This window comes from Monodon monoceros, unplaced genomic scaffold (genome assembly GCF_005190385.1).
Source record: "Monodon monoceros isolate NGI ecotype Baffin Bay Population unplaced genomic scaffold, NGI_Narwhal_1 Super_Scaffold_14, whole genome shotgun sequence".
NCBI lineage: Eukaryota > Metazoa > Chordata > Mammalia > Artiodactyla > Monodontidae > Monodon > Monodon monoceros.
Genome location: NW_021703770.1, coordinates 43264580 through 43285647, shown reverse-complemented (window position 1 = coordinate 43285647; position 21068 = coordinate 43264580). Strand labels below are relative to the sequence as shown.

Below are 21068 nucleotides of genomic sequence, written 5' to 3'. Positions count from 1 at the left end.
TTCAGTTGTAAGCATGAAACAAGGATTGCTTTGGTTAGAACACTATGTATAGGCTTTTTTATTTAAGAGAAAACATTTTTATGTGATATTCCTTGTCTTCACTACAGTCACTGGTTTAGAGAGAGGTTTTAATCTAGCCATAATTAGGATTGACAGTTTGCTCTGTTAAACCCTGGCATGTAATCTGAAAAAAGTGTTGAATACAGTATATGATATACTGACTTCTCCTTGTTTAAGTACAACTTTCTGAGAGTTTCACAGAAAGGTACTTCTTTTACTTCATTTTGATTACTAATTTTTAGGTCATATGTATTTTTATTCAAAGTTCAAATTATGGAAGCTTGACAGGAGCCAACACAAAATAGAACTAAGAAGTTAATCCTTAAGATATTCTTTTATCTGTATTATTCTTCAACTAGAAATATTTGAAAGGCTCTTTTTTTTCATACCTGTTATCCAGCACTTTGCTGTATAGAGATGGCTTAGAATAAATGTGTTAGTCCCTGGTGATCTGGTGAATTTGAGGAAAAAGTAATATGACAAGGGTGGGGTAGGAAAGGGATGGAAAAGAGAGGAAGTGAGGGTTTTAGAAGTAAGAATCATAACAAATCTCAATTTTTTTTGAAAGTTTCAGTGTATAATTAACTAAATTTTTAAAAGTATGTTCCCCAGCCATCAGTAGGACATTCATTGAGATTTAATCCATTAATATTCCATCCTCTCTACAGCCCTTCTCTACCAGGGAAGAGGGCATTTGACATAGGAAAAATAATATACAAGGAGTTCTACAGCCTCACAATTTGAAGAAAAAAATTGTTATGGAAAGTTCAGAAATGCTTTTTAAAATATTCTAGATTGTAAAACTCAAAAATGTCAAATCCTTGTGAACATGAAGTTGTCATGCCAATGGCAGAGTAGAGAGCTCATTGAATTTAGGATTGTAAATACTAAAAAACTTCTTTTGGAATTATGTTGTAATTGATTATTATATAGAACACAATTGCTTAGCATAAAGTCAATATGGATATCAAAAAAACATTGGAGGGCTTTAATGAAATCTTTCATTGGCCATGGCAGAAAGACAGTATTCAGACTTGCATGGTGGAGAATTTGGTGTACCCATGCAATGTTAATGTCAGATAGGGGTCACACAGATTGCATGTGTGATTGCACAGCCATGTAATCAAGGATCAAAGACAAGATCATCAAGATATTTCATATGTCATTTTACAATACGCTGGATCCTTTTGGAAGTAGCAGTGTGGATTGCAATGCATATTGATATAAGCTTCAGGGGATCTGCATCTAAACCCTGACTTTACCACTTAAGAGTTATATAAATTTGGACAACTCATTTAACCTCATTAAACCTCAGTTTCTTCATTGAGAAAGTGAGGGTAACACTAGAGCCTTGTTTTCCATCTCATAGAATTTTTCTGAGGATTAAATGATTGCAGGTAAACTACAAAGCTCTGTAAAATTTAAATGGTTGCTATTGCTACAGGAAATATTTGTCAGATTCACTTATAAAAGAACTTGATGTTTTTTACCTTTCAGTGTAAGTCCATTTACAAAACATATGTTTATTGACTCAAGTTGGTGATCAGTTTTTTAAAATTTCACCTTAATAAAGTGCTGAATCATTGTGCAAACATTTCAGACAAATGCCTCTGAGCATAATCATTTATAACAGTTTTCTTTAGAACTTTAAATTGAGTGCCACTGTCTATTTTGGAATGCAATGCTAACATCTTAATTTATTTTCAACTAGTAGTTAATTTCCTTTAGAATGTATATTATCAACACCACCTAGTCCTGAGAGTTTCCAGACTTTTAGAAACACATACTAGGCTGCGAAAATCTCAGCGTCCTTCTGTGGCAGCTCAACTCACTGATCATTTTCTCCTCAACATCCTACAGGACAGGAGACTAAATCATCTGCTTAGAAATAGTTAAGTTAGATAAAATGGTCCCCCCAAAGATACTATAAATAACTATAGATTTCTTATATGACAACTGTATCCAAGTAATGAGTTATATAAAAAAAAAAAAGGAAAAACTCATTCACCAACAACCCCGATTATAAAATATCTAGGAATAAACTCAAACTTTTTCAACTAACATTGTAGAAGTCTTGGATTAATAGTAATACATGATATATTATCGAATCAGAAAAGTCACTGTCAAATGATGTTTAGCTTCAGCATAGTCAAGAAATTTTTTAAAAAAGAGCTTCCTACTGTATATAAGAATGTAGTATAATGCTATAGACATTTAAAAATCTGGTACTGGTACTAGAATAGATAAATATATTAGTAGCACAGAATAGAGAGAACAAAAACAAACTCATATGTGTGGGAAATCATATATAACAAAGGTGACACTTAAAATCAGCTGGTCCAGTTACCCAAACAAATGGTATTTGGACAGTTGGACCATTTGAAGGAAACCATGTAGATCCCTACCCCAACCATTTAGAAAAATAAATTTCTTATGGATTAAATATCTAAATTCAATATAGTAGTATTTAATATGTATATAAGCATATTATGTATATTATATATATATATTACTGTACAAGAAAATGTGGGTGAATACTTTTATAATCTTGAAGAGAAAATGGCATTTCCAAGTATGACCTAGAACTCAGAAGACACATAGGAAATATTTGGTGATGTGATGATCTTATCTGATTTTATAAAAAATTAACATTTCCATACAGTGAAAGGCAGAAAGTCCAAAGGTAAACTACATGAACTATAGCCAAGAGCAAACAGGATGGGAGAAAATACTAAGCTGCAAATCAGTAACCAAGGCAAACAACATGAGTAGACAAATGAGCAAAAGCTATGAGCAAGCAATTTATTGAAGACTACAAATGACCAATTAGTGTAGAGAAAGGTACTTGACCTCACCAGTAAAAAATAATCAAATACAACATTTCTAATCAGGCTGAGAAAAATGTGTAAGATTCTATCTGGTATTTACAAGAGATGATAAAATCTAGCACTCTGTAACACTCCAGGTATGTTTTTGGAGTACTATTTGGAAATATCTATTAAAATCTCAAATGCACGTGCCTTTTCACTCACCCAGCAACACCACATCACAGAATCCATGTTAGCACAAGAGAAGAATGATACCCCTGTAAGGCTGTCCATCTGTTACCAATGGTAACTTTTAAAAAGGGAAATAATATAAATTTCCCTTAAGTGGTACAAATAGGTAATTTAATTATGTAATTCCAACAATGAAAAACTGAGCCCAGAGAAGGAAGATGGAAGAGATGAAGTAGAAGAGCATCTCCATAGGCTGGCATATAAAATGTCTTCAATCTATTGTTAATTTCAAAAAACAATTTATAGACCAATAGACATAATCATCATATCATAGTGCATCAGTTGTCTGCAATGCACATCTTTATGAAATGAGGCTAGAGCATAAAGACTTTCACTTTTTAACTTCATATCAGAGACTGCAAACTGGTGACCTGCCAGCTTGATTCAACTAGCAGATGTATTTTTTACAGAGAGAGAATGTTTTAAAGATCAAAAGAATTCATGAGAAAACCTGGACTTCCAGTTCTCTTAAAATAAGATTTGGAAACCCAGGACCCGTATTCCTGCCTGGCAACAATTGGCTTGAGCTGGATAAACGCTGCCCCCTTTAAAAGGTATGTACCCTCTCTGTGTCAGACTTGACTCGTGTTGTTACCTGCCAGGTTTCCAGGGGCGTTGGAATTTGCTTCCTTTATTTCATATGCTCTTATATTCTGTGAATTTGTTACAAGTATGTATTACTCTTGCAGATAAAATGTAAGGATTAAAATTTATGATGGTATACCCTGTGAAACCTGTAATAAATTATCAAAGAATTTCAATGATAATATAGCAATAGTATTATAGTGCACTTCAATTTCCAGTAGTTATAAATCCAGCATTTTAAATTAGCTACAACAAAATTGAGACTAGCTTACCCAGAAATATCCTGAATGTTGAAATCAGATATTAAAAATAGAGCATCTGAATCCATATTTATAGAACACCTACTATATGCAAAGAAAAATGATAGATGCTGCATAGCATACAAAAATGGAGTGTGTTATCATTCCTTTTCTTTCTAAGTCATCCATTAGGTCTAAAATAGCTAACTGGTTATCATACATTGATACTATTTTTTCATAGTATTCATCACATAACTTATTTTATAATTCCTTACAGCACTCAGTTATTTTACAATCCTGTTTCTCAGAGAGCTTTACTACTGTTTCAGTAATCTTTTAACTATTTTTCCATCCTTCTGACTCTGCATTTCAGTATCAAATTCATCTCTAAAACATTGCTCCAATCCTGCCATTTTATTTTTAATACATACTAATTCAGTTCTATAATTTGGAAAATCAAAGCATGCCACAAGTTGACCCCAAAATGTCTAGATTTACTATTTTTCATGTATTCTTTTTTTCAGCCAGAAATGGGCTGCTGATTGTTTTCCAAACATATAATTTCAGATCTTCCATTTACTTGACTATTTTCTTCTTCCTGGAATGTCAACTCTTCTATTTTAGTTGTGGTTTAAAACCCTAGCCAGCCTTCACATCTTAGCTCAGATGCTGTCTCCACTGTGAAGCCTTCTGCCGCCCCAGACAGAGAGCTCTTCCTCTGAACTTCTATTGTGGTTTGCCTGGACTCCTGATACATCACACAATCAGCTGATTGGCGTCACAGTAATTAAGGCATATGTCTCCTGTATCCTTCTAAATATAAGTTCCTAAAGAGCAAGGATTGTTGTCTGCAAGCACAGAACTTTGCATACCGTTAAAAGTTTAAATTTTTCACTTGAAAAGTCATGAGATATACAAACTGATGTGAGGCAGATATGAGGAAGCAGACAGAACTGTAATGAGGAAGATAAAGCAGACTGATAGAGGTATCTTATAGGAACTTAGGCTGCATTAGGGTGCTTGTGTGGGTGATAAGAGGACTGCATCATTGCCTAAGTGTAACACATGCACCTGGTACTTCCTTGACAGGATGAGAATAAGGGAACCTATTCTCAGTAATAATAACAGGATGTTCAGCTGAAGTCAACTGAGGATTTGGAGAAAGCTGGTTTGGTACAGCCTGTGTTGAGTGGCTTAAAAATTATAGAGTGAAGAATTGCTTAAGAGACAATGCTCTTAGGAAAGCCAGTTAAAGCTTATAGGCCAGAGTGTCAGGCTGGCTGTTGAAAGACTTCTGATAACTTTCTGTCATTTGAAGAGCTGTTGGTGGTTTGGAAATAAATCATGTTAAAGTAATCAGGTTTTGACTGTCATGAGTCCTCAAGGGGAAGTGACATGAAGCCTTGATAAACCTTAATAGCATGACTATGATAGATGCCATGATTTATCAGGCTACCAGATTTATCAGGTAGCTGATATGAAAACTAGTTCATACCCACCCTCAATGGCCACAAACCATGCAGTTTATTTCAGCCAGGACTAGACTTCCATAATAAGCCAGTACATATGGTATGAGGCAAAGAGTGGATGCCTGATTACCAAAGCTAAGGAGGGTGTTATAAAAGCAAAAAAGAGTTCAAATAGGCTTTTTTGGAAACATTTGGAGGATGAAGCGTTTGGCATAATGATGAGCAGGCTGAAAGGTGGCCAGGAATCATTTCATTCATTATTCTTTTCCTAAATGGGAAGATCCTGTATCTTGAGATTAATGTACATGAGAATAGAAACCTAGCTTTGGACTTCTGACATAAGTCAGAGCAATTAGAACACAGGCCTCCAAAAATCTGCAGATGGGCAGGGACTCTGAGAGTTTCCCTCATGAGCTAACAGTGTCCCTATACCCAGCTGGAGCTAGACAAATGCAGAACTAGGATTAAACAGGGCACTTCCAAAAATCATTGAACAGGAAAGAAGTTTAATCTTTGCTCCTACAGGCAGGATTTCATTTGTTTGCTCAAGTAGCATCTGGGAGATCATTAAGAAATACCTGGATGGACAAAAGGGAACCCTTGTGCACTGTTGGTAGGAATGTAAATTGTTGCAGCCACTATGGAAACCAGTATGGAGGTTCCTCAAAAAATTAAAAATAGGGACTTTCCTGGTGGTCCAGTGGTAAAGAATCCACCTTACAGTGCAGGGGACGTGGGTTCGATCCCTGGTCAGGGAACTAATCCCACATGCCGCAAGACAACTAAGCCCATGTGCCACGACTACTGAGCTCGCGCACCTCAACTAGAGAGCCTGCATGCTTGCAAACTACAGAGCCCACACACCCTGGAGCCCACGTGCCATAACTGGAGAGAGAAAACCTGCACGCTGCAATGAAGAGCCTGCGCACCACAACAAAAGATCCCGCATGCCTCAACGAAGATCCCGTGTGCCGCAACTAAGACCCAACACATCCAAAAATTAAAAAAAAAGAAAATTTAAAAATAAAACTACCAGATGATCCAGTAATTCCACTCCTCGGTATTTATCCAAAGAAAACAAAACTAGTTCGAAAAGATATATGCACCCCTGTGTTCATTGCAGCATTATTTACAATAGCCAAAATACGGAAGCAGCCTAAGTGCCCATCCATAGATGAATGGATAAAGAGGGTGTGGGGTGTGTGTGTGTGTGTATTTTCATGACTGGGTAATGAAATATTACCCAGTCATGAAAACAGAACGAAATCTTGTCGTGCAACAACATGGATGGACCTAGGGGGTATTATGCTAAGTGAAATAAGTCATATAGAGAAAGACAAATACATATGATTTCACTTACTGTGGAATCTAGAAAAAACAAATGAACAAACATAACAAAACAGAAACAGACTCATAGATATAGAGAACAAACAGGTGGTTGCCAGAGAGGAGAGGAGTGGGGAGAGGAAAGAAATAGTTGAGGAAGATTGAGAGGTATAAACTTCCAGTTACAAAATAAATGAGTCACAGGGTGAAATGTACAACATGGAGAATATAGTCAATAATAATGTAATATCTTTGTATGATAACAGATGGTGACTAGACTTACCATGGTGATCATTTTGTAATGTATGGAAATATTGAATTGTCATGTTGTACGCCGGGAACTAACATGGTGTTGTAGGTCAATTCTACACCAAAAAATAAACAAACTTGGGAATACCCTGGTGATCCAGTGGTTAGGACTCGGTGCTTTCACTGCCAAGAACCAGGGTTCAGTCCCTAGTCGGGGAACTAAGATCCCACAAGCCGTGTGGTACAGCCAATAATAATAATAATAATTAAAAAAAAATAAACTCATGGAATAAGAGATCAGATTTGTGGTTACCAGAGGTGGGGGAAGGGAGAACTGAATGGAGGTGGTCAAAAGGTACAAACTTCCAGTTATAAGATAAATAAATACTGGGGATATAATGTTCAACATGATTAATTAACATTGCTGTATGTAATACATGAAAGTTGTTGAAAATAAATCCTGAGTTCTCATCTCTAGGAGAAAAGTTTTTTTCTTTTTATTTTGTGTCTATATGAGATGATAGGTGTTCACTAAACTTATTGTGGTAATCATGATGTGTATAAGTCAAATTATTATGCTGTACACTTTAAGCAGTGCTGTATGTTAATTATATCTCAATAAAACTGGAAGGGAAAAAAAAAACACTTGGAGCTGATCAGTGGAGATAACAAAAGTTGTACAGTTTTCCCTCTATCCATGGAGGATGGGTTCCAAGACCCCCAATACCAAAATGCAAGGCTGCTCAAGTCCCTTTTGTATAATAGTGTACGTAGCATTTGCATATAACTTATGCACAGTCTCCCATGTACTTTAAATTATCTCTAGATTACTTATAGTACCGAATACTAATATGTAAATGCTGTGTAAATAATTTAAATACAATGTAAATGCTGTGTAAATAGTTGCTGGCACACAGTAAATTCAAGTTTTGCTTTTTTGGAACTTTCTTGAATTTTTCTTTTTCCTGAATGTTTTCAATCTGCAGTTGGTTGAATCCAGGGAGGCAGAACCTGGGATTTGGAGGGCCGACTGTAGTTGGGAGCAATGGACTGTGAATCAGATAACAGCCAGCAAAAAGAAGCAGAAAAGTGAGAAGTGCTCAGGGCGTTTTTTTTCTTCTTCTTCCTCTTTTTTTCTTTCTCTCCTTCCCTCACTTTCTCTCTCTTTCTTTCCCTAGAGTGCTCCTTAATGAGAGATACCAGCTCTTGCCCAATAGCTCCTTAAAGGGGCCACTGGATACCTGACTAGAGTTTCAAGACCACCAGTCTAAGTCTACTATAGATATGAACATCTCCTCATATCTCAGTAGCCCCTAGTAAATCATTGCACATTTAATACGGATAGAGACTATGAATCATAGTCTTAAATCATGTTTGCTTTTACTGAAAATAGATAAAACTAGTCATATTCAAAGGCATGAGTATATTTTTCACATTACATTTGATTGTACTTATATAATTTCATTTTTGATAGCTAACATATACATATGGTTCAAAATTGACATTCCTGTCCCAGTGACATAGTCCCCTTCCCAGAGACAGTCAGTGAAACCAGTTTCTGGTATATGCTTCCAGAAATTGTTTATGTATGCACAATTACATATACAGGTATCTCACACACCTGTATAGTTAATGTTAATGCCTGCACATTAATGGTAATGTGTTATTAACAATAATACAGTCCTGAAAATCTGCAAGAGAATGTTAAGCAGGTGCCTATTTTTATCATTCTAATGCATCTTGTGTCATGTCAACCCCCAGACCCCCAATTTCCTAAATCATATATAAACCACAGTAAAATGTTTATATATGTAACATACTATCATATTAGGATAAAAATTCCTTAAAACATCACCTGCTAATCACCAATAATAGACTTACTAACAAACCTTTGCTTTGTATGCCTGACTAGGGCATCTTCAGGCACTGACTTCAGAGAAGCAGATGACTTTTGTTGACACTTGTGAGCGTCCCAAAACGTGTACATTTGATTCTTAACCTACCAATGTGTCTGCAGTATAACTCGAGGCTTTCCCAAGCATTGTTTTCTTAAAATTGTACTGAGTTTGGGTGATGTAAATATGTTATTTTTGTCTATTAAAAAGTGTTGAGATATGTATATATTATTTTTTCTATAAGATTTCTGTATTAAAAACTAGGAAGTGTACTATCAAAAAAACAAAAAAGCAAAACAACAGCCAGGAACTGAGAAGTTGCCTTTTTCTATCATTTTGCACAAATAGGTATGCTATATACACTATTTGTACACTTTTTAAAACTTGTTTCATACACACAATATTACCAATAGTTGTCTCTGGGTAGTTTATGTAGTTTATGACTTTGGGTAATTATGTTCTTTTTGTTTACCTGATTTTCTGTATACATCTTGCAACATGAAAAAAAGATTTTTAAGAATGTATATATTTTTAAATTTTTAAGTAGTTCAACTTTTAAAAAGTCACTTATGTATACTCATTCCTCAGGCCAGATGTCATCATGTTTAAGTCCAACTCAGCCTATTCTTAATCTATGATTATTAACGTGATTCTACATATACATGGTCTCCCGATTAATCATTTATACTTTTAAGTAGAATTATTGACAATTACTGTGATAACTTTAATAATGTGAACCTTAGGATGTTTACTTCATCATGTATTCAACCATTGAAAGGCAAATAATATCCTTAAACAAGAGTTTCACACTTTCACTTACAGCTAGTTAAAATAATTTTGCCTGTTTATCAAAATCTAAAAGAAAACTTTGGACACTAAGAAATTGACAAATTAATTTTCTATATAAGGCATTTTTTTTTCCCTCCATTGATACTGCAGTTTATTTCCCTGAGTGATCTGTATTCGAGTCTGTAAGTTACCCATGGGCAAGGCAGGCAGCAAAGGCTTCCCTGAGAAAGGCAGTTTTGATAGAAAACAGTGTATCACCTCCCCATCCTGCCAGTAATTTCCAAAAAATTACTCCAATCAAATTGACTACATCATCCCTTCATGAGAAGGGGTGTAAGGCACAATCTTGAGAAGACTTTAAAGCCAACAGTATCACTACAGGCAAAATTATTGTAAAAATAAATCTTGAGAATGGTGCCGGTTTTAAGACTTTATTTTGCTTATGATAGCACTATGAGAGGTGGGAAGAGCAAATCTACAATTCAGATCCACAAAGAAATAATACAATGAAAACTGAAAGCACTTTCCAAATCAACTAATACAAACAATATAAATCTAAGTTCATGATCCAGAAAAGTGGCTGATGAATGACTATAATACACTATTGCAATCAAACAAAATCAAGGAAGGTCAAATTTGAATTAGAATGTAAATGAAATAGAATTTCAAATAATTTAGCAATGTTTTTGCCTTCATAATCAAATATAATTTTGCTGACAGCATAATTAGAAACTATCCTTGCCCTAGAGTCAAGTGGATGTAAAGATAGAGAAAATGCATTTTGTGATTAAAAAAAAAACAACAAAGATTAGGAGCTGAGAAAGAAAAACCTACCTCTTTTTCCCCAAAGTAGGGAAAATTTGCATTAAAAGACTGATTGTTGATCAAGGGTCAAATATCTACTAAATCTGGTCTCATCTAAAGTCAGCTTGGTCCTTCCCCATGCTGCTAGTGCATTCTCTTGCCTCTGCTCAGCAGCATTTCTCGACTGGCCATTCTGGATCAGTGCCTAAGTTTTAACACTGCCTAGATGAGCAAGGTTAATTTCCTATAGACAGTAGGTATATGGAGGAAAATCAGAAATATTAGCAGGGCTAACCTGTCAGTCTAATAAACAAAAGAAGAGAGGACAAGGAGAAAAGAAAAAAGAGTGAGGGAATGAGTTAAGTGAAGATATCAAAGCATATAATAAACAGTCCACAAGGTATAAACCAACTGACCAGAGAGGGTATGCAGTGCCACTTAAGGGCCAGAGAAACTTCCGTATCACTCAAGTTGGAAGGCTTCAGTCATGTGCCATTATTTCTCCACCTAGACTTGGATCCAAATAGTCCAATCTGCCAGAAATGTGAGGTGAGTATTACAAATTTAGGTTGGAAGACAGACATCTAAACATACAATGTGTTAAATGTTAAAGGAGAGGAGAGTATAGGATACCCTGGAATACATAGAGGGGGCAACTAATATGAATTTAAAAGAAACATAGTTTAACTGAGGCTGAAAGGATGGGAAGAGGGTAGCCAGGCAAAGAGAAGGGAAGGGTGTTTCTCTCTTAAGAGAGGGAATGGATTCTGCAAGTGCCCAAAGGCAAGAGAATTGTTAAAGAGAAGTGAATTTAGCATAGACTTGAGAGTAGTGTTGAGCAATGAGATAGGATTGGACACCGTCAGGATACTAGAAAATCTTGTATGTCACATCAGGGACAATGGAGCCACTGCAAGTATCAGAAATTAACTTGAAAAAAATCACTTACCAATGACTGGCTCTATATAATTTTACTTTTAGACTAGACACAAGACAATTTAAGCTAGAGGATAATTAAGAATTTTGCAAAGCCCCAAGAACATTGTTATAGCTTTTAATCATCATTATACTTTAGATGAACATGGTATATCCTACAAATGGCCTTTTAACTTTATCACGGGGTATTTATTTATGATTTAGCTCCTTCTCATGAAAATACTGTATCTTTAAAATTTTTTCTGATTGTTTAGATTACAAAAAAATAAATTCTTGTTATATTTTAGAATTGCTGGAAGCTTAAAATTTTGATGACTCATTTCATCAATAAAATGTTTTCAGCATATACTTTATATATATGAACAAAAATACATGAATATATAGAATAAAAATACATGTGAATATATATTGCATATGTTATGTACATAATAGTACATAATTTCAAATAAATTGTATATATTTTGTATAAAATATATACATTATAAAGTATATATAAAAATAGAAATTAAAAATAATCATAAAAAAATTAGAAATCAAAATTCTAATAGAAGAAATAGAAACTTCCCAAGGTACTTGGAAGACCCACTCTGGAGACAACTGTTATAACCCACATAAAATCGGAGTTCCGATTTTTTTTCATATTTTCATTTTTTCATAAATTCTGCACATGGGACTGTATATTTCTTACTTGAAGAAATAAAATATTATGTGGGGAACATTCTTAATTTCAGGCACACTTTCACAGAAAATTAATCAAGTGTTCTTACTATTTTGATTACAAAAGAAAAATTCCAACCACAAGAATCACTGAGGTCACCATGTACTCTTGAATGGATTCAGTGTGTTATGTTGCCCCAGGAATTTCAAACTTGTAAAGTTGTATGACGCTCTCGAAGCCTTATGTTTCTTACTGCAAGGAACAGAGAACAGATAGATTTTAGTACTAAAAAATTAAACCTAAGGACCTCAATAAGAGAAAAATAAGGTAAGTGGGAAAAAAAATATGCGGTAAAAAGGACCATCATTTAAGGCCCTCCAGAGGCTTCCTAGTTTAAAATAACTCAGTACTGTCTTTTCTGGACTGAGGACCTGCATTTGAACACACCACTGAAAACCCTGGTGTGGTGGCCAGACCATGGGTTCTCGGGTCAGCCTGGTTTTGATCCAGCTCTGTGTGAAATTAGGCAAGATACTTAACCTTTCTAAGCCTTTGTTTCCTTATCTATAACATGGGTATGAGTGACACCTACCTACTAGGATTGCTGGATGGATTAAATGAAATAATAATGTATGTGAGGTGTTTAACACAGTGCCTGGGCTGTAGTAAGCACTCAATAAATACCAGCATAATTGTTCAAAGAAATAGAAGTATACAATGAACATAGCATCACCTTTTCTGACAAAAAGCCCAGGGTTAACAAAATATAAACACTTTTTAAGCTTTTGTTCTTACAGAATTTTGATTTTCTAATTATCACAGTGTACTTTCAAATGTCTGAATCAATGCCATTTCATTTAGATTAAAAACTAGAAATAGCAGGCTATCAAACTTGCTTTCTGCAAAGCAGCAGGCAGAGTCCTGAGGGCCCAGGATGTGGAAGAGATAAACATAATTAAGTGGGAAGGGCAATGATTAAGGCAGTCTTAGCTTATGCTAGGACCGGTCTTGCTAGTAGAAGGGCAAATGAGGTGATAATTTCAGTTCCTAAATACTAGATCAAGAAGCTGTGAGACGGTTGTTAGGAGAGAAATGAGAAATAGTCTCAAGGAGAAAGAGGGCTGGAAAGTACAACATACACACGTGCTTCTTTCCCAAATTTAATATTTGCCTGTGTACCTTATCACATGCCACATGCCATGCTAGGCATTTTCACAAACTGTCTTTATCTGCCTATTTTATAGATGAGACCCTAAAGTTCAGAGATTATAAATTGCTTGCCCAAGATTATACAAGGAAAATAGAAATTACAGTCAGTGGTGGCATATGTTTGTTTGTAGTGATGATTATCGTAATATGGGTCAGGGATATTAGAGAGACCAGGCTCAAAGGAGCTGAGCTATGGAGAAAGAGTCTGCTCCCAGATTTTTAAGCAGCAGTTTTAGGATCTTCCACTTGACTGATAATAGCCAAATTTGCATTGAAAAGTCATTGACGTAAAGAGATAAAAACCCTAAGAGACTTCATGTGGGTGATTTGTTGCTACAGAAGCAACTTGCTTGGTACTTGATGGTTACAGGCTGAACAGTTCTTGCTTTTTGTCCAGGAAATGCAAAACTGAAGGAATGCAGCTTTGCCAGGCAGGGAAGTAACTCATTAAGCTCGTAATATGATAAAAAGAAACAGATTGTGAGAGAAAATTTTTAAATAGGTTTTTTTCTGAACAGTCTTATTTAGGTTTATATCATTGTTTAATAATAAAGTTTTACGCCTCGTTGTCATCTATTTTGCTTACTGATTGCACAATTTACAGTCACTTTGGGACAGGGGTCCTGAGGCTGATTACTAAAAAGTTGTGAAAACTTTTATCCTTATCCACAGTTAAAGCACCCAAGCATTTCAGCTACCTTTTAGAAATATTTTCAGATTCTACAGACACTATAAAAACTCTGCTTCTGTGATGCTGTGGAAATAGATGGGGTATCTAAAGCGTGCACTGTAGAGACTATTTCTCACCTACTAAGATTGTGCCTATAATTAGTAGATACTATCACCAAGGTGGTGGAATTTAGGCTCATCTGTTGGGGCCTATGTAGTACAGGAACCCTAGGAATCAATGACTAAAAAGTCTGGATTTAGCTTTTGTTATTAAAACAAAAAATCTTAATTAAGCCAGACACAATAGGAGAAATCTTGTCTGATTCCACTTACATGAAGAACCTAGAATAGACAAACTCAGAGAGACAGAAAGTTTGGCAGTTATCAGAGTCTGGGAGGAGAGGAGAGATGGGGAGTTATTGTTTAATGGATACAGAGTTCCAGTTTGGGAAGAAGAAAAAATTCTGGAGATGGATATTTGTAATGGTTGCACAATGATGTGAATGTACTTTATGCCACTTAGCTGCATATGGTTAAAATGGTATGTTTTATGCATATTTTATTTACCATAATAAAAAAATTCTTAAGCCACAGCAATAATGCCAATAATACCTACCAATATTGACTAGTGCACTGGACAATGTGCTAAATGCTTTTCATGCACTCTCTTAGTTAACCCTTAAGGTAAGTACCAGAGAGAATGAGACACAAAAGCTTAATTCATATGCCTAGGCTTCACACAAATAGTAAATGGTATAGCAGGATTTGAACCTGGGTCTATTTACAAAACCCGTGATATACGTACAACATTATATATATGGGACTTTAGAGAACTTTTTAAAGTTTATATAAAACTTTTATATTAGATTTATATTTTCATACATACCAAAGGCAAGATTTATATAAATTAAAACATCAAAGCTCAGTGTTCTAACACTAACAAGTGGCTTTATTCTCAGGTGATGCTTTTTCAACTCTCCTTCATCTACAGAACTTTAAACACACAACAGAGGCAATCTCAGGGAACAGCATCCATCCTTGTTTCTGACAGTACAGTGTAATTTTGACAATAAGATGGAGGAGGGGGAGAATGAATTTATTCTTTCCCCTTCTGTTCCCTACTGTTGTTTCAGATCACAGTGCCACTAGATGGCCTCTTTTATGATTTCAAGAATGGACTTGTTACTTTTTGATTTTGCCCTCATATCATACTCTGCTCTCAAAACTGTCCCCCCTCTGGCCTGGGTAATCCATCAGGGGCCCAACATCCCGTAGTTTCACAAAGGTAGGCAAATGACTCCAGCAGAGACAGAATCATTTTGAAGGAGTGAGTGTTGACTTTGCTGCCACTTAAAAAAAAACCTGCCTGAAGATGAGGCCGGTACTTAGAAAACCAGAGCCAAGAAATGGAGAGAGTTGTCTTGACGCTACTTTAAAATATCTGGCTTTTATTTATTTATTTATGGCTGCATTGGGTCTTCATTCCTGCTCGCGGGCTTTCTCTATTTGCAGCAAGCGGTGGCTACTCTTCGTTGCAGGGTGTGGGCTTCTCATTGAAGTGGCTTTTCTTGTGGAGCATGGGCTCTAGGCATGTGGGCTTCAGTAGTTGCAGCACACGGGCTTAGTAGTTGTGGCATACGGGGTTAGTTGCTCTGAGGCTTTTGGGATCTTCCTGGACCAGGGATCAAACCTGTGTCCCCTGCATTGGCAGGTGGATTCTTAACCACTGCGCCACCAGGGAAGTCCCAAAACATCTGGCTTTTGTTCCAGGAATGCCTGGCACACAATAAGCACTGGATTATATTTTCCTTGAAATAACATATTGTCTGACCAACTTATGAGAACTCCAAGATCTTGATTTCTGAAATGTGGCCTTGAACGCAATCTCTTCTCATTCCACTTCTCCCATTCATTCATTCATTCACTGAATAGTTATGTATCAGGTGAGACAACACAAACAGAAGTCATAATCTGTGGTGAATGTAGCATCAGAAACATTTAGAGTATTATAGGCGCACAGAGGAAGCACCTCTGCCTCTGTGGGAAGAGCATTCCAGGCTGAGGATGGAAGGTGCAAGCTCTCAGGGGGCTATGCTTGGTGGGTTCAAGGACGCCACAGAGGCCAGTGTGGCCTATCTCCTTTGTTTCCGCCTTCCTCCCCCTGTGAAGGTGGTTATCCATGCAATGTGCCCTTTAGTTTATCTTTTTCCTTTTTTCCTTGGAGAGAAGATCTCTTTCACTCCTAAGACTATGAATAGATGACTTCCGACACAAACCGTCAGTCCTAATCTCTCCACACAACTGCAGGCAAGCATTTTCAATTGCTTTCATGAAACCTCCACTTGGATTTCCTCCTCATTCCTTCAGATCTACATGTTCTCCAAAGAATTCATCATCCTCTCCACCCCAAACACACCCAACCAGCTCCTCTTCTTGGTAATACTTTCCTTGACAATGGCCCATTATTACTGAATCAGTGAGGCTTACAACTTTGGAGTCACCTTTCCTTCCCCCTCCCTGGTATCTCATGTGTAATCACATACTTAAACCAGATGGCAAACTGTCCAAATTCCAAGGATGGCCCCCACCAAAGTTCTAAGCCAGAACAAACGTGTAATTGGGCAATCATTCTCTGGCTATTGCAACCAATAGGAAATTACTTTTTTTCCTTTTTGACTCACCTGCAACATTTATCTTTACCTGAAAACTTTTATGGAGGTAAAATCTGGAAAACCACAAACCCACTTCCAGATGAGCTTCCATGGTTAATGCGTTGTGAACAAATCATTTTAAACACGGTGAAAACACTTGAGTGCAAGTGTTTATGCATCACTACACTTTGACTTAAGACAGTTGGGATTGCCAGTTGGGTTTCCCTGTGCTGTTTCTAAGGGTCCCAGGGATTCTAAACTATACTGTCTTAATTTTATCCTGGCATTGAAGTGATGTGAAGTCTCAAAATTCACTTCAGTGCTGTGCAAGGGCTTCTAAACAGCTCAAGCTTTCCTCATTAAGACAGCACTCCTATTCTCTCCATTATTTTTTAACTTTTTATTTTATATTGGAGTATAGTTCATTAACAATGTTGTGATAGTTTCAGTTGTACAGCAAAGTGATTCAGTTATACATATACATGTATCAGTTCTTTTTCAAATTCTTTTCCCATTTAGCTTGTTACATAATATTGAGCAGAGTTCCCTGTGTTATACAGTAGACGCTTGTTGGTTATCCATTTTAAATATAGCAATGTGTACATGTCAATCCCACATTCCCTAACTATCCCTTCCCCCAATCCTTGCCCTCTGGTAACCATAAGTCATTCTCTAAGTCTGGACATATATCCAGAGAAAAACATGGTCTGAAAGGATACATGCATCCCAGTGTTCATTGCACCACTGTTTACAACAGCCAAGACATGGAAGCAACCTAAATGTCCATCGACAGAGGAATGGATAAAGAAAATGTGGTACATAAATACAATGGAATATTACTCAGCCTTAAAAAGAAATGAAACTGAGTTATTTGTAGTAAGGTGGATGGGCCTAGAGTCTGTCATACAGAGTGAAGTAAATCAGAGAAAGAGAAATATCGTATGATACCACTTATATGCAGAATCTAAAAAGAAATGATACAAATGAACTTATTTACAAAGCAGAAACAGACTCTCCATATATTTTTTTTAACTTTCAAGCATCACTTCTTTAGAAAGCATTCCCGGCAGCAGGGCCAGTCAAAGTGGCAGTCAGCGGTGGGTCAAGGTGAACAGTGGCTGAGGTGTGGGAAGTGGCATGGAGCCGAGCCTGGCACTGCGGAAGCGTGGGGGGACCACAGTAGAAATCCTCAGGGGCAAGAAAGAAAGCCTGGACCACGAAGTCCCTGAGCAACTCTTCTCCTTGGATTTGGGGAGCCTTCCCCCCATCTTAAAAAAAAAAAAAAGAAAGGAAGAAAGCATTCCTTTATTTATCAATACTTTATTCACCCTCATGTGCTTTGTGGTACTCCAGCATTCAAGCCAGAATATTTGCCAATTCTGATTGAGAAGTAGGCAGTCCATATGAACAGTAAAAAATAATTTATCAAGAATAATTAAAATTCCATTTTAATGATTTCAAGAAATCATGGTGGTTGTTTGGCTTGATGAAACCCAGCACTGGAGCCTCCCCGGCTCTTTGGTGGGGCTAATGGCGGACTCTGGGAGGGCTCACACCAAGGAGTAGTTCCCAGAGCTTCTGCTGCCAGTGTCCTTGTCCCCGTGGTAAGCCACAGCCACCCCCCACCTCTGCAGGAGACCCTCCAATACTAGCAGCTCAAGCTTTTAAAATCAACATCTTCCCTGAATCCAAAATTATTGCTCAGATTGGTGACTCCATCTCACTGGCTTGCAGCACAACAGACTGCGAGTCCCCATCGTTCTCCTGGAGAACTCAGATAGACAGTCCGCTGAACGGGAAGGTGAGAAATGAGGGGACAGAATCCACGCTGACCATAAATCCTGTTAGTGTGGGGAATGAACACTATTACTTGTGCACAGTGATTTGTGAGTCCCAGAAACTGGAAGAAGGAATCCCAGTGGAGATCTACTCTTTCCCTAAGGACCCAGAGATTCATGTGAGTGGCTCCCTGGAAGTTGGGAAGCCAGTCACAGTCACGTGTTTGGTCCCTGCTGTTTACCCATTTGAAAAGCTGGAGATAGAATTACTGAAGGGCAACCGTTCAGTGAAGACACAGAACTTTCTGGAGCCTTCAGAAATGAAGTACCAGGAAACAAAGAGTTTGGAAGTAACCTTCACTCCTGTTTATGAGGATATTGGGAAAGCTCTTGTTTGTCAAGCTACAGTACACATTAATGAAATTGATTCTCAACCCCAAGTACGGGGGACTACAAAAAAACTGCAAGTCTATGTCTCACCCAAGGACACAGTTATATCTGTGAATCCCTCCACAAGCCCACAAGAAGCTGACTCCATGACAATGACATGTACCAGTGAAGGTCTACCAGCTCCACAGATTTTTCTGGAGCAAGAAATTAGACAATAGGAATCTACAGCTCCTTTCTGAGAATGCAACTCTCACTTTAATTGCTATGAAGATGGAAGATTCTGGAATTTATGTGTGTGAAGGAGTTAACCTGGTTGGGAAAGACAGAAAAGAGGTGAAATTAATTGTTCAAGAGAAAATGTTTACTGTAGAGATCTCTCCTGGATCCCAGATTGCTGCTCAGATTGGCAACTCAGTTGTGTTGACCTGTGATGTCATGTGTTGCGAGTCCCCATCTTTCTCTTGGAGAACCCATATAGACAGCCCTCTGAATGGGAAGGTGAGGAGCAAGGGGTCCAAGTCCACGTTGATCCTGAGCCCTGTGAGATTTGAGAACAAACATTTTTACCTGTGCACCGTGACATGTGGACATAAGAAACTGGAAAAGGTAATCCAGGTGGCGCTCTACTCCTTCCCTAGAGATCCAGAAATTGAGATGAGTGGTCTGTTAGTGAGTGGAAACCTGGTCACTGTAAGCTGGAAGGTTCCTGATGTGTATCCTTTTGACTGGCTGGAGATTGAATTACTTAAAGGGGAGAGTATTATGAAAAATAAAATCTTTTTGGCAGACGTAAGTAAGAAATCCCTAGAGACCAAGAGATTGGAAATGATCTTCATCCCCACCACTGAAGATACTGGAAAAGTTCTTGTTTGTCCGACTAAGTTACCTATTGATGAAATGGAATTGGAACCTAAACAAAGGCAGAGTACACAGGTACTATATGTTAATGTTGCTCCTGGTGATACAACCCTCTTGGTCAGCCCCTCCTCCATCCTGGAGGAAGGTAGATCTGTGAATATGACATGCTCTAGCAATGGCCTTCCAGCTTCGAAAATCCTGTGGAGCAGGCTGCTAAGTAATGGGGATCTATAGCCTCTTTCTGAGAATATCACTCTCACCTTAATGTCTACAAAAATGGGAGATTCTGGTATTTATGTCTGTGAAGTCATTAAACAGGTTGGAATAAGCAGAAAAGAAGTCAAATTAATTATCCAAGTTGCTCCAAAAGATATACAACTTAACAGCTTTTCCTTCTGAGAATGTCAAGGAAGGAGACACTGTCATTATCTCCTGTACATGTGGAAATGTTCTCCAAACTTTGATAATCCTGAAGAAAAAAGCAGAGTCAGGCTACATAGTGCCTAAGTCTACATATGGTGCATATACCATCCACAGGGCCCAGTTAGAGGATGCGGGAGTATATGAATGTGAATCTAAAAACGAAATTGGCTTTCAATTAACAAGCATAACACTTGATGTTAAAGGAAGAGAAAGTAACAAGGACTATTTTTCTCCTGAACTTCTCATGCTCTATTGTGCATCCTCCTTAATAATACCTGCCATTGGAATGATTATTTACTTTGCTAGAAAAGCTAACATGAAAGGGTCATACAGTCTTGTAGAAGCAAGGAAATCAAAAGTGTAGCTAATGTTTGAAATACTCAGAGACACGATGTTCAAATCCTCAGTACTGCTCATCATTCCATGAGGAAAACAACAAGCTAGGAGTCCAAACTTCCTTGAATGTAGTAAACTCTTGGAAAGAAATGGCTGCCTATGCCCCTTGTTGTGAGCCAGAAGCCAAAGGAAAATTTCGGCCTAAAAAATAGGCACTACCTTTGAGATGTGATAACTGGAGTAGTTTCTTGATGTGTATATGCAATAACATGACTTGTATATATGTAAAATAAAACTATGTCAGAGCAAGATTGCTTGGAATATCAGCACACTATAGTCACATTTCTAAAATTATTAAAATGTTGCTTGGACTGACTGTTATAACTTAATTCCTGTTAATATTGATTGGCAGCTGAACCATGTCATCTTTGTACTATATTATTTCCTTTAACAAAATTTTATTCCTATAAAGTTCATAGGCAACAATTCCATGTTTTGTAAAGATGCTAGAGTTTTATATTGTTATAGGCAAATGATAAACCAAGAGGGCACTGGGTTGACTTTCAGGTACCGAACACTTCAACCTATGGTATAATGGTTGATTGGATTTCTCTGGATGGTACTGACATGGTACGGAGACGTTTTATGATATTGTTTTTTCATCAGACTCTTGTGTAACTTTCCC

The 21068-nt window shown here is 37.1% G+C and overlaps 1 pseudogene; it reads left to right on the top strand.

Annotated features, from left to right (window-relative positions):
- LOC114895333 overlaps positions 1-20411 on the top strand; it is a 33707-nt pseudogene extending 13296 nt beyond the window's left edge.
- Positions 20412-21068: the final 657 nt, after the last annotated feature.